Source organism: Dermacentor albipictus, chromosome 9 (assembly GCF_038994185.2).
Source record: "Dermacentor albipictus isolate Rhodes 1998 colony chromosome 9, USDA_Dalb.pri_finalv2, whole genome shotgun sequence".
NCBI classification, from domain to species: Eukaryota; Metazoa; Arthropoda; class Arachnida; order Ixodida; family Ixodidae; genus Dermacentor; species Dermacentor albipictus.
The window spans coordinates 118,983,100-118,997,558 of record NC_091829.1 but is presented as its reverse complement, the minus strand read 5'-3'; positions in this window follow the sequence as shown (position 1 = coordinate 118,997,558).

Here is a 14,459-nt window from a genome sequence, read left to right as displayed (position 1 = left end):
TCACTGATAATTCGCTGCATGTGACCAGCCTTGATTTCATCATCCCCGATTTGCACGTCACCATCCACACGTGCGACATCTGAAATTGACCGATGTAACTTATTTCCTCCAGGTCAATAACGTTCCGAAGGGCGTCTCTAAGTCTTGGGCTCTGTACGGTCGACCACTTAAGTCAGCATGCAGGAAAATGGAGTCCACAACCAGCTTACCGTTAGGAAGACGAGGTAGCGCAACACGGTAGTCATTGTCGCTGGCTCAAGCCTGAGCACCAGCTCGGCCAGGGGCCGATAAATCCTTTGAAGCGAAGAACATGAAAAAAAGCGACCGTTCAGAACGCCGTCTTCTTTGTTCAGCATTTAATTACCATCTACACATTGAAGGTCGGTATATATGTTGCAATTTTGTGTTGCAGGGTGTGCCATGGCGAATAGTCGATGTCTATGCATTTAATGACGCTGCAAAACGGATTCTTTTATTTGGTTATGTGTCTAGTCTATTGGACTGTGATCATTGCATTGTGTTAATGGGAGATTTCAATTGTGTATGTGATCCGAGCCATCGAAGCGGCATTAACACTCAGCGGTACAGGAGTGGCGAAGTTTTGTCTAACGTAATAGAAAATGCAGGGCTCAATGATATAGGAGTGTCGGGACAGGGAGCTCGCTCTTATACACGAATTCAAGGTCGCTCTTACGCCCACCTTGATCGGATTTATGTTTCTTCATCACTCCTCTCCTGAGGACTGTCCTGTATTACTATCCCAGTTTCATTCTCTGATCATTGCATGGTTATCGCAAAGGTTGGTTATCGCAAATCTGTAACTAATTTCCGACCCCAGTGGGCACTCTGGAAGCTTAACTCTGAGCTCCTAAAGGATCAGGAATATATTAATCACGTGCGCATGGCCCTAACAAATTCTCTTTCTACTGACTTGCCGTTATTTGCTGATTGGCAACTCCTTAAACAAGAGGTTCGTACAGTGGATATAGAAATTGGATCGGTGAAATCATTCTATAGAAAGGATAAAGAAAAATGCTTCTTAAGATCCTATGCAGCTTTTATCAGATGGAATGCGAAATGCCAGGCACTTGCATTGTTGACATAGAAAATCTAAAATGTGAGTTACAAAAGTATGATGCACTGCGTAACAGAGGTGCGCGAATTCTATCTCGAAATAGGCGTGCTCTGCAGTCTGAGCAGACAACGCGTCAAGCTTTACTTGAGGAGCGACGTCATTTCCAAAGTAATTCCGGAAATATACTCCAAAGGTAGTCTTTTAACAAATACGAATGACATAATTTCTCAGTTCGAAACTTACTACACTGTGTTGTTTAGTGCCCCTCTCGTCGATCACGATTTAAAAAAAACTTAGTGTTTTGTGTCTCCTGTAATACCATTACAGGATGATAACTGCATTCATCAGTGGTAGCCTTACGATCCAAGAAATTGAGCTAGCTATTGATCATCTGCCTTTGTGGAAAACACCCGGCCCTGATGGATTTTCAAGTGAATTTTACAAAGTTTTCAAATCAGTTATCAGTCCCATATTATTGGACATCTTTATTACAAGTTTACAGGTGGACGCCCTTCCGCAATCTTTTTGCAAAACCCACACAGTTTTAATTCCCAAAAGTTCAGATAAAGAGAGACTGCGTTCTGTTGAAAGCGACCGACCAATCACCTTGTCAAACCTGGATTACAAAAATTTTGCAAAAGTTTCATCCAACAGATTGCAATTTGTAATGTCAATAATAATTGGTTCCCATCAGACGCGTGGAATTAGAGGCCGATCCAGTCAAACCAGCATACATCTCACCCGTACACTTCAACACTGCTATGGTTCCACTGGGCAGCTTGCAATGCCCCAGGTAGACCTTGCTAAAGTTTTTGATCTTGCCAGTCACTCCTGTTTACTCTTCTGGAGCATGCCAATGTTGGCTCCGTTGTGCTTAAAGGCGTTAGGCTTTGCTACACCTATTGTACTACTCGTTTAGTTATTAATGGCCCTCTCTACGAACCCGTTTCTATTTCCTCCTCCGTAAAACAAGGATGCCCGATGTCCCCAATACTATTCGCCCTTTACCTGGAACCGCTATGCTTAAGCGTAATTCAATCGAGTTACATCCATGGCTTCAAGATACTGGGTAATGAAGTAAAAGTCTTAGCTTATGCAGATGATCTAGCGTTCTTCTGCACGAATAAGACCAGTATTGAAAAGGTAGTATCGACAATACAGGAATATGGCAGCGTATCAAGAGCACGAATGAACTCCTCGAAAAATTTAGGCTTATGGTTTGGCTCATGGTGCTACACACTTGAACAGTTTGCAGGCATTAAGTGGACTGATGTCCCATCCAAAGTAAGTTGGCGTGCCGGTAGACGCATATAAATTAAGCGCACACTATTGGAAAGAACGGGTTTCAGCCCTACAAAGTTACGCTCAGACATTCGTTCCACTTTCTATTTTTGGGAAGGCCGAAGCGTGCAATAAGTTCTTGGCAACAAAAATATATTGCAAGTTATTCATTGTACCAGGCTATACATCCAATGTTTTGACCGAATCTTTGCATCCTTCGTATGGTCTTCAACTTTTGAGCCCATGAAGCCAGACAATATGTTTAGGCCTGTTAGAGAAGGTGGGGCTGGGCTTAGTACATCTTGATGTACGGCGAATAGTGTCTCGTTTCTTCTTCTTTCGTGATACTTGGCATCCTCTAATTCGGTCATTCGTGCAAGTCGAACTTGTTAATACGCTACATGATTTAGTTGTTTCTTCAAATTTTTCTTCGCGTTTATGTTTGTGGGAGTTCATGCGAGAAGTTTACTTGCCGGTTCGTTTCCTGACAGTTCGGTTTTCCACTGAATGCTTGTACTCTGTGTCACGTAAAACATTATACAAAGATTTACCGTCCGTGCCATTTCCGCCTCCATTTTACCGATCACTATGTATTAAATGGCCAGACCACGATGTACTAAAGCGAGTTCGCAAAATGTATTTATCCCCTTGCTGCAAAACATTGTTTTATAAACTTCATAGTGAAACCATCCCGGTAAAAACATGGCTACAGAAAAAGGCAATCTTTGTCTCTTCTGTTAACTGTCACCTTTGTGGTGTGCCATAGACCATTGAAGATTGTTTTATTAGTTGCACCAACGCCATCCTATTTTGGGATGTCCTCAAACGGACTTTTAAAAAATGACTCTGGGATTAACGCTCATACTGTGCGATATCTGCTGCCGACCTCTGATAATAGTGCCCCTTTCTACATGTTTTGTTCTCATGGGAATGCACAGTTTGTGGAAAACGCGATTGGTGAACCGAAACGCCGAAACGGTGGTACCTACAAAGGTACATTTTATCCAAATGTCACTACACCTAAAACATGTTCGATATACAACCGGACTGGTACCCTATTTTAGTGAGGTGCTTATCCTTACCACCCTTCTAAAGTGAAACCAACGTTTCTACTCACAGTATTTACTTAGAATGCTGCCTTTTCTGTGCGTGACATTCATTGTGCCCTCCATTCTCTAACTATGAGGAACTGTTGAATGTCGGGTTGAATGCTACTCTAATAAACGCCATGAAAGAAAAAAAAGGAGTCCATGGCTTAATGGTTTCTAAATCAGGCTTCTGTGCTAGAGTTCCTGTGTTCGAATCACCATCGGACAATACTAATTATGTTTATTTAACTACTTATTACGTGGTCCATTGATGAAAATGAGGAGTTTACAAAGTGACAAAGCCGTTTGAAGCCGAAAAGACGAAGTTAAGGCAAATCCATGTACTTCCCATTATTCCCATGCTGGTACAACCGCTCTCATTGCAGCTCCCGTCGACACTAGCGCCAGAGTTCCCTCTAGTAATTATTGTAGGAAACTCTATGGAGACGATGACTAACGCCTAAAGCCCAGACCACACGTACTTTTGCGGACGCGCGCAAGTAGTTCTGCGGAAACCCGCAAGGTGGAGAGAAGTAATGAATAAAGAGAAGATGTCTGATTTTCTCTTTATTCATTACTTCTCTCCACCTTGCGGGTTTCCGCAGAACTACAACGTCAAACACTTGCCTTTGCTTCGTGTTGTCGACAAATTCGACTTCGCCCTGCCATCTGCTAGCCGCCTGGTTAGCTCAGATGGTAGAGCGGCTGCCCGGGAAAGGTGGTGGTCCCAGGTTCGAGTCCCGGACCAGGACGAATTTTTCTTCAACTATGAGGCTTTTCTTTCGAATAACCCGTATGGGTTTCCTTTGTAGCAATTTCTGCGAACGGGTGGATGTCTAATTTTCTCTTTATTCAGATTTATATCATGCAAGAAAGTTCATCTCGCATGATAGTGTTGGAGTCTTTGATGTCAACTGAAAATGTGCAGGCGCTCTTTGTATGCCCGCAGCCTAAACAATCCTAAACTTGAAGGTGTGGCTCTTGCACTTTCATAGGGCTTCCTTGTACCCCACCCTTTCAACCCACGTTTCGAATGACAAGTTTGTCTACCTCTATTATTCTCGTTCTAGCTTCTCAATAACCTTGCATTACGATAATGCTCGTTCTGCCTCTGCATCAATACAATTAATCCAGCCACCGCGAATTTTGATTGTTTTATAAACAAAATCGGGATAAGTACGTCGTGGACCATGATAATTACCTGCGCTGTTGAGCAGTGAAGCGGATCGAATTATTTGTAGAGTATAGCAACACATTTTTGCAGAAAATTCATCAAGAGATGATCCTCAAGAAATTTTACAGGGGATGTAAATTTTTTATTGAAAGAAAAAAATGTGTCTGAACATTACTTTTCATTCCCTCTTTTTTTAATTTCCCATCCAATCTCAAGCAAAAGCAAGAAATAGGGAACACACAAGATTTCTCGTGTCTGAAAGAAATATTTATGCTGTAAAAGTAGTCTTAGTTTCGTGGTGTAGAAGTATTTTTATGTGTAATATAAAAATTTAAGGGAAAATGAAATATTCTGGACCATTTTGCAACTTCCCTCATCTGAACATACACAGCCGGCTCATCAACTGCAGTGGCGTCATGGTGCTAGGCGAGTGCATCGTTTATATACACGGATAGCATTTAAGATAGCAGGTGTAATTAGTGATCAAAGCCAGAAATAGGTTCCCCCGGCTAGTCGAGAAATTAGGCTCCATTTTCTCTCTTAAAATAAAATAATGCACCATCTTTTTTTTTTCAGTACTAAATCCACGACTCCTGAATGGGTATTGTATAGAACTTTCATAAAGATCGTCGGTGATAACTTCTTGTTAAACGTCTTTTGAAATGCAACTTTTGCATTTTGGGGAATAATAATAATAATAAGTTTCATACTTCTTTTTCTTAGATTGCAAGAAACCTTTTGAAGATTTGTCGGATTTGCTTGAGGTTATTCAGAGGCCAGTTGCTCAGAATCCAATGTTTAGCAATTTCTTCAAAAACATAATGGAGGTGAAATAAATGCAACTTCCCGTGGGCCAATAGTACGTTCCCTATCATTTGCCGGTGCAAGAAATCTGGAATGAAATACCCAGCTTCATTAGACAACTTCCAAATGCTATTCTATCATTAAAACATCCCTTTATATAATCTATATAAGATAACCTACTTTTCTTCTTGTTTTAGGTTCCAATTTATGCTGACTTTTAAGGTATGAACGCAAAACTAGCCAAATAAGAATCCAGGTAATACTGTCAATCATATTGTATTGCCGGAATAAAGATTTATTTCTTCTTTTGTTTTACTTGTGATGTAGCAGAGAGGGGGTATAACGCGTTTATTTTAGAGTGATAGGCCTTCACGTTTGTAAAATCTGCAAGTCAATAAAACCTTTTCCACCGTTAGTGAAATAAGAATATTTTTAGAGAAATAAGGAAAACGAGCGCTGACGCCTTTCTACAGAGACATTTTCCCACCTTATTTAAAAGTTTGACTGAAAATTAGAAATAGTCAGGACCCCCCTTAGTCTGTCCTTTTCTAACACACCCAAGGCTCAGTCCTTTCCCCAGTGTTTTTCAATATTCTCATGAGCACGATGTCCCATTATGAAGAAAGAGATTTATTTACGGAAAGGGAGAGAGGTCACCATCATGAAAAACTGACTACTTATGTTTATGCAGACGATATTGCATTTTTCGCGTCTGCAAACGTCATCGACACGCTATATCAGTGCAAACTTATCTCTGTTCACTGGAGAAGTGGTGAGATGTTAATCAGCTTTTACTCAATACATCGAAATGTGCCATTCTCGCAATAAGAGTTTTCTGCTCTGTGATCTTGTAAGGGCTTTTTTAATGCTGAAGCCAGCTTTGCTGTACCATCATTAATAGGTTCTTGGCCTTGGAGCCACAAATACTGACCGACACGAAAGGTCACGTCACGGTGGGTTTGATCATACTGATGTTTGCGACTATGCTGTGCCCTTGCGGTGTTTTCTTGTGCTTCAGCACGAGTCATTGCGAGGTGTAGAAGTCTTGTTTCGAGGGTGCTATCTCTTAGGCGGAACCTTTCTGTTGGTAGGTTTGGAATATACCCGTGGAGCAGTTCAAATGGCGAAAATTGTAAGCTTGTGTTGAGGCTTGTGTTCACGGTGAACGCAGCAGCACGGAGAACAACGACGACTGGGAAAACCCAAGGGCTCGAGGATTGCACAATGATACGCTTCATAAGAAGTTCTTGACACTAGCGCTCAATGAAGTCGCGGTCCTCTTTCCAGTATCTGTGAAGTTGACGGGTATATGGTAATGCATCAGGCACAAGGTCAACAGTGTTCAATGCCTTCGTAAAGGCCCAGATCATTGTTATCAGTGGCGAAGAGGTTGACATGCTGGTGCAAGACGTCTTGAACTGCAGTTGCTTCTTCTTGTTGTAGCTGCGCACCTATGTGAGCCTCGTGCAGCTGTGGGCATTGATGTTCAAACTAGTCATCATTCCTGAAGTGTGGTATCTCCTGTTCACGTGGTACTATTTCACGAAGCTCTTCATGCTGTTCAAGAGATAACCACGTCAGTTGGGTGTTGTCTGGCAACGGCGCAAACTGCAGGCAGCCTATAGATGATGCTACTTGAGTGAAAAGAGAAATAGTGCTACTTGTCAACACAACAGCATTGGACATCCTTGGTAGCACTTTCACCAAGCATGGTATCACAATGCCATTGCTAGGATGGTGAATTTCCGTTGGATGAGGTGGCCGTACAAGGAGCTCAGCGTGAGCTGCCTCAAACCAGTGCTCCCCAAGAATCAAAGGCCAAGGGTGCGTATCCAGAACTAGAACCTTGAGTACTCCAGAAACAGGACCAACAGTGATTCGAGTACATAATTTACCAGCTGGCATGACGGTACTACCACCTATAACAAATATGGGAGGCTTGGCCCATGGTAACAGGTTGGCAGATCGAATGACACTGAGCGAGAGCATGGTCTGTTTAGAACCACTGTCTGGAAAGGCATCAACAGTGCCAAGAAGTGGAATATCTGCTTGAATTACAGCACAATGCACAAGTGACCCCTCAAGTGGTTCTGAAGCCTGAAGGCACGCCATGGTAGCAAGGTTCGTTTGCTGGCTGGATAGCTGAGGGGCATTAGACTTGGGATGAGGGTAGCTCGATGCAATATGGCTGCTTTGGCGACAGTCATAGCATACGGCCTTGCTTAGATCTTCCCCAGGACGATAGGCAAGTGCGCCATGTCGAAAGCTGATTCTAAGATAGCGAGTATCTTATTTTTTTTATATTTGGGGTTTTACGTGCCAAAACCACTTTCTGATTATGAGGCACGCCGCAGTGGAGGACTCCGGAAATTTTGACCACCTGAATCCCACCTAAATCTAAGCACACGGGTGTTTTTCGCATTTCGCCTCCATCGAAATGCGGCCGCCGTGGCCTGGATTCGATCCCGCGACCTCGTGCTCAGCAGCCCAACACCATAGCCACTGAGCAACCACGGCGGGTAGCGAGTATCTTGCTGGTCCAATGGTAAGGAGGAAATTCGACGTGAGGCTGATGAATCAGCTGTACTCGGTGGTGAAGAAGCTGTGTTGTTCGAAACATCAGGATGCTGCACAGGCAAGGAGGCACTTGTCAAGTTGATGTTCTAGCTGCAACAGGTGGGCGGACTTCGGAAGACATAGTTCTATTGGGCTGAGTGGCGAAGGCAAGAAATGCACCCACAGTTGGCGGACGTTGTGCTGCAATAGTGGTTGCCAAGTGTGTGTCACGCACTTCCTGTAGTGCATACTCAATGCGCTGATGATCAGCCAATTGGAAAGGACAGCTTGAAATGATGCGTAGTTCGGCCAAGGAAAAATCGACAAGGCTCTCTCCAGGTGACTGGACGCGTCTGCTGACTACATGCCACTGCACTGCAGTAGCATAAGTTTGTCACCAAACTGTTCTTCGAAGGCAGTCCTGAAGTTTTCCCACCTGTCGCAGTGATTTCCTTCCACGCTTTTTCAGTCTGAAGCAGGTCCACTGAGTTTACCAAGCGCTACGGCGAGGAGAGTACAACGTGTACACGAGGCCAATCCTTGCGTACGCGCAATTTTTTTTGATCCACTGGCGAGCAGAAATACGGCCGTCACCACAAGAGGTTGGGAACGACGCGGAAAGATCTGGCAGCGTTGTGGCTTGAACGGTAATTAACTGCCGACCGTTGTGACAGCGTGAGAAACTGTTGCCATAAATCACTCAATGCTTGCGTGCTTTGGACATATGTGAGAGCCGATGGATGTTCCTGGGCGTGTGAGGACGAGTCAGGGCTGCTCGGCGGCGGATGGTTATCGGCGATGTCGGCAAGCAACCGTTCGAACGTTTCGTCCTTCTAAGCGGTGGTTTCCAGGTTACAACGCGACAGTTCATGACAAATATAGTCGGTTGTGAAATCATACAGGTCTAGCGCGGTAGCTTCGTTCTAATTTATGAGTGGCATGACGGAAAACGAGCAGGCAGGCAAGCTCGAAGGAGGCTAGGGCAGGCAAAGGCGGGTGGCGAGCTTCAATCCGCCTTTTCATTTTCCTGTGCTGCCCACTGCCGTGCGCCGCTGGAAACGTTTTGGAAGGGTGCCGGGGCTTTCGCCCGTTGATTTGTGTACCTGCGCCCACGTTGAGTGCACGTCAGTATTGCGTTTCGTGGATCGCGAATCATCATTAATGGCTTCTCCCGGGCAGAATGTCGTTCCTGGAAGCCATGAATCACTCAATGACTTTTGGGTGAGCAGGCCTCACTGCGCTATAGTGCAAATAGTGCCACCGATAAAGGGACGCCGAGTTCCCTTTGCCGACACGGGGGCCTTGGAGTTTGTTGTCGCTCATTTCTGCACTTCGAGGTCACTTTTTGTATTCTTTTTGCACATTATGTAGACATTTCGCGTATTCAAGAAGTTTTCGAGCGCAGCCTTCCACACCAGATTTATCAAAGTGGTGCCCTTGTTGGCTGGAGCAACATCTACAGACACACATCGTTGTGAGCGTCAAATATTGTGCAAAAAGTGCATTGCTGATATGAAATAATGTGACAGCGTAGGAAAACATACATATCTGCGCATATTTCCGCGTTGTTCCAGCCTGTGACGAGTCAATATGAGAGGCCGAACCCTTTAAACAACAGCAACTGTGGTTCACGAAGTATATTACGGGCTGTTTATTTCTGAATATCGCTTTTCTTTAACATCAACATACTTACAGTTTGCGGGTGTCATAAAACGTTATTAGAGAAAACTGTACTCGCTTTAATTAAGTGCTCATTTTTAGGCCGTGTAGTTCTTTCGCGAGAACGCAGATACCATCACTGACACCATTGGTATAACTGAGCGAGACGGTTGTTTATGCTGGTGTATAACGAATGCACCATCTCTTGTTTCCTGTTTGATGCAGAGGTAAGCAGTACATTGTAGCAAGCATGTGACGCCCCCTCGGGCATAATCTTCGTTAGCCCGAGAGGATCGGTGGCCTGCCAGGCTCAGTTAGGCAACATTGATCACCACACCAACAAACACCGGCGAGCACAGGTTCTCGGCGGTCAGTCATCGTTCATCACCACTACGCTGCGGGGCGTCCGTCTAACGGAGGGTGCCTCGAGGCCTCCCTTGTTCACGAAAACGGGCGGATCATGACACTGGCGACGAGGATGGCGACGAGCACTCACGGATCGTCCCACGCCGCCGCGAGCGGCGAAACACCGTCCCTCGTTGCTGCCGCCATGCCACTGTGCGGAAGGCTCGAGCCGTTCGAGGGAGATGGGTCAGCCTGGCAAATTCACGAGGAACAGCTCCACGTGTTCTTCCTGCCAAACGACACACCCGAGGCCAAACAGTGGGACATTTTTCTGGCCAGCTGCGGGACCCGCGTCTTCAGTCTCCTGCTCGACCTTCTCAAGCCAGCCACGCCACATGTTAAGACGCTGGGTGAGCTGCTCGCCATGCTGCGCTCGCATTTCAACCCATCACCGTCCACACTAATGCAGCGTTTCCGCTTCAACAAACAGAGCCACCGGGAAGGAGAGACCCTCAGGCAGTTCGGTGCTGCGCTACGAGGGTTAGCGAGTGCCTGCGTTTTAGGAGACCAGCTGGACTCGCTGCTCCGGGACCATTTCGTCTGCGGCATCAACAACCCCGCCATGCAGACGCGACTCCTGGAGCATCCCGACCCCTAGCTGGACGACGCCGTGAAGGCAGCGCTGGCAATGGAAGCTGCCGCCAAGGACGCCGCCGAGATTGCCCGTGCGACTGACTCACCGTTGGCAGAAGCGGTGGTTAACAAGTTGGCGACAAGAGCAGTACCTGCGGCCGCTGTGGTGGTGCCCACTACCCCTCACAGTGCCAGTGCTCTCAAGCACAATGCTTCACATGCGAGAAAACTGGGCATCTGGCACGTGTGTGCCGAAGGGGGAGGATGAACAGCAAACAGCAGCAGCAGCCTGGTTCAAGCCCTGGTACCACACAAGCCCGCGTAGCCGAGCAAGGGTAGCCGTCGCAAGGGTACGCGACGGGGGCGTGCGGAAACAGGCTCAAACTCTTCCGCGGCCAGGCTCCACGTCGTGGCCGAGGACCTGCCGATTTTTCACATGTGGCACACAGGCTTTGTACCGTCGTCTGTGCCGCCGTACATGCTGACCGTCAAAATCTGCGGGCACCCCATTTCCATGGAGCTGGACACAGGGGCCAGCGTACCTGTCATGGCCGGGAAACGGTTCAAGCGTACCTTCCCCGGCGTGTCCGTCGAGGCTTCGGGCGTGATGCTGCACAGCTCCTCTGGCCAGCTCTCCCAGGTCCAGGGTCAGGCACAGGTCAGCGTTCCCTTTGGCGACACGGAGGCAACCCTTCCCCTTTACTTGACCAAAGGGTCGTCGCCGACGCTGCTGGGTCGAAACTGGATTCATGCACTGGGCGTTCGTCTGCCAAAGTACCACGAACCCAGCCTGCATGTGGTGACTGAAGTCCCCAGCCTCCTGATCGAGTTCAAGTCCCTGTTCCAGCCAGGGGTGGGCACCTTCGCAGGCACAACAGCTGGCATCTATGTACCTGAGGGAGCCCAGACACGTTTTTTCAAGCCTCGCCCACTGCCGTTCGCCCTTAAGGACGGGGTCACCCAGGAGCTGCAGCGATTATAGCGAGAGGACATCCTGATGCCCGTCAAGACATCTGAATGGGTGGCTCCCATCGTACCAGTCCTCAAGCGAGATGGCAGTGTCCGGATCTGCGGGGATTTCAAGGTTACCATCAACCCCGTCGCTACCATCGAGAGGTACCCGTTGCCCCGGATTGAAGATCTCTGGTCAGCATTGCCCGGTAGACAGAAGTTTACCAACCTCGACCTCAGAGATGCTTACCAGCAGCTGGTGCTCCAGGATGCCTCCCGGAAGTATGTCACAATATCGATAACTTTGGGGCTCTTCCAGTACACACGCTTACCGTTTGGCGTGGGCCTCAGCTCGAGCCATTCTTCAGAGGGAGATGGACAACCTCTTCAGGGGCATGAGGCACGTGGCGGTGTACTTAGACAACATCCTGGTTACTGGCAGCGACGACGGGGACCATCTGCAGAACCTACACAACGTCCTGGCGCGACTGCAGGACGCCGGTGTAAAGCTCAAGCTGGAGTGCATTTTTCTGGCCCCAGTGTTGAGTACTGGGACATGTCATTTCGCAGGCTGGCCTAGCCCCGGCTCCCCGCAAGGTTGTTGCTGTGCTCAAGGTGCCTAAGCCCCAGAGCAAGGAGCTTCAGAGCTACCTCGGTCTCATCAACTTCTACAGGAGTTTCCTGCCAAACCTGTCGGAGCATCTACAGCCGCTCCATCTTCCGCTTCGAGATGATCAGCAATGTGTCTGGAGCACGAAGCAGGACCGGGCCTTCCAGCGCAGCAAGGAGCTAATCACCAAGGCTCCAGTGCTGATACACTTCGATCCTGCTAAGCATGTCGTCCTGACCGTAGATGCATAGCCGTACGGCGTGGAAGCCGTCCTGGCGCACCGAGACAAAGATGGACAGGAACGCCCTGTGTCGTTTGCTTCTCGCCGGATTCATGCTGCAAAGCAACGTCACAGCCAGCTGGACAAGGAAGGTTTGGCCCTCATGTTCGGTATTGAACGCTTCCACCAGTATCTGTGGGGCCGGAAGTTCGAGGCAGTCACGGACCAGAAGCTGCTTTTGTGGCTGCTGGGGCCTGACAAGACAGTTCCTGTGCAGGCATCACCTCGAGAGGTACGCTGGACCTTGAGGCTGGCAGCTTACAGTTACCAGCTAGTTTACCGTCCGGGCAAGGACCTGGGACCTGCTGATGCCCTGAGCCGCCTGGCCCTGCCAGAGGTCCCTGATGCTGTTCCAGAACCTGCTGAAGTGTTCATGCTGGAGCACGCTTACCCGGAGGTTCTCTCCAGATCTGCGGTATAGCAAGCGACCAGCCGGGACCCAGTCCTGTCTCAGGTGGTCAAGATAGTGTCCCGGGCGGAGGAATTGGTCCAGCAGGCCTATAGCCACAAGGCCGCCGAGTTGAGCTTGCAGCAGGGCTGCCTACTGTGGGGTTCCAGGGTGGTGATCCCACAAAGTCGCCGGTCCAGGGTCCTGCAGTTGCTGCACGCGGGTCATCCTGGCGTGGAAAAGACCAAGATGGTGGCCCGGTCCCATGTTTGGTAGTCTGGCCTGGACCAGGACATTGCTCACATGGTGCAGAGCTGTCAAATCTGCCAGTAGCATCAGCGGGCCTCACGTCAAGTGGAAATCACCCCCGGGCCGTTACCACAGAGACCCTGGTCCCGCCTACATGCGGATTTTGGGGGACCTTTGAAGGGCCATTACTTCCTGGTGGTTGTGGACGCCATTTCAAAGTGGGCGGACGTTCTACCTATCACCACTCCATCAGCAGGCGTGACCATTGCAGCGCTACGACAGGTATTCACCGCCCAGTGGTTGCCGGATTTCATTGTGTCCGACATGATCCTGCTTTCGCCAGCACAGAGTACCTGGCCTGGCTGACGAAGAATGGGATTCGCCGGATGATAGTTCCGCCGTACCACCCTGCTTCAAATGGTGCAGCCGAGCGGGTGGTGCAAACCATCAAGGACAAGCTCAAGAAGAGCCAGACTGGATTTCCGGACGCAGATTGCCCGGATACTGTTCCGGTACCGGACCACCCCCCACGATGTCACTGGGCGTGCCCCCTGTGAGCTCCTGCAGGGTCGGATGGTCAGACACCCTTGGACGCCTTGCATCCGGACCCCCGATCCACAGTGCTCCTGGAGCAGCTGAAGCTGAAGCTGGCTGCTGACCAAGGACGCCGGCCCGGGCCTTTGCCAGAGACGGAGCTCCAGTTTTCGCCAGGAACTTTAGTCCTGGCCCACCCTGGTCTGCCGGACAGGTGGTGTCTCCTGCCAGCGCCTCATCGCTGCTCGTCCGCATGCCAGACGGGGTCACATGGCACAGACATGCCGACCATGGTAGATCTCGCCTCAGGACCTGGCCAGCGCCCTTACCTGCCACTTCAGAGTTCCAGCCCGAAGGAGGACTAGCGGCAGCGCCAGTCGCTTCCAATGGAGCGCCGCCCACCTCGGAGGCGGCAAGCTTTGCCAGTGGTGCGGCGCCCATTGGGCCGGTGTCAAGCCCGGCTCCACTCACAAGGCCGACCACTACGGTCCCTCCGGATGGAGCGAGGCTGGCTCAGGCAGCACCCGGCGTTGCCACACCCGGCCCGTCTACACCGGTGCCCAGGCGGTGTACTCGACGGCGGAGGCCACCGGAGCGTTACTCGCCTGGGTAGCAGGCACCGTCGACCAGGCCAGGACAGAGGCAAAGCCTCGTACATTTAATTTAGTTTTTTTTTGTCAACAAACAAACTGGGGGTAAGGGCGTGTAGCAAGCATGTGACACCCCCTCAGGCATAATCTTCGTTGGCCCACCAGGTTCGGTGGCCTGCCAGGCTCAGTTAGGCAACATTGGTCACCGCACCAATAAACACCGACGAGCGCAGCTGCTCGGC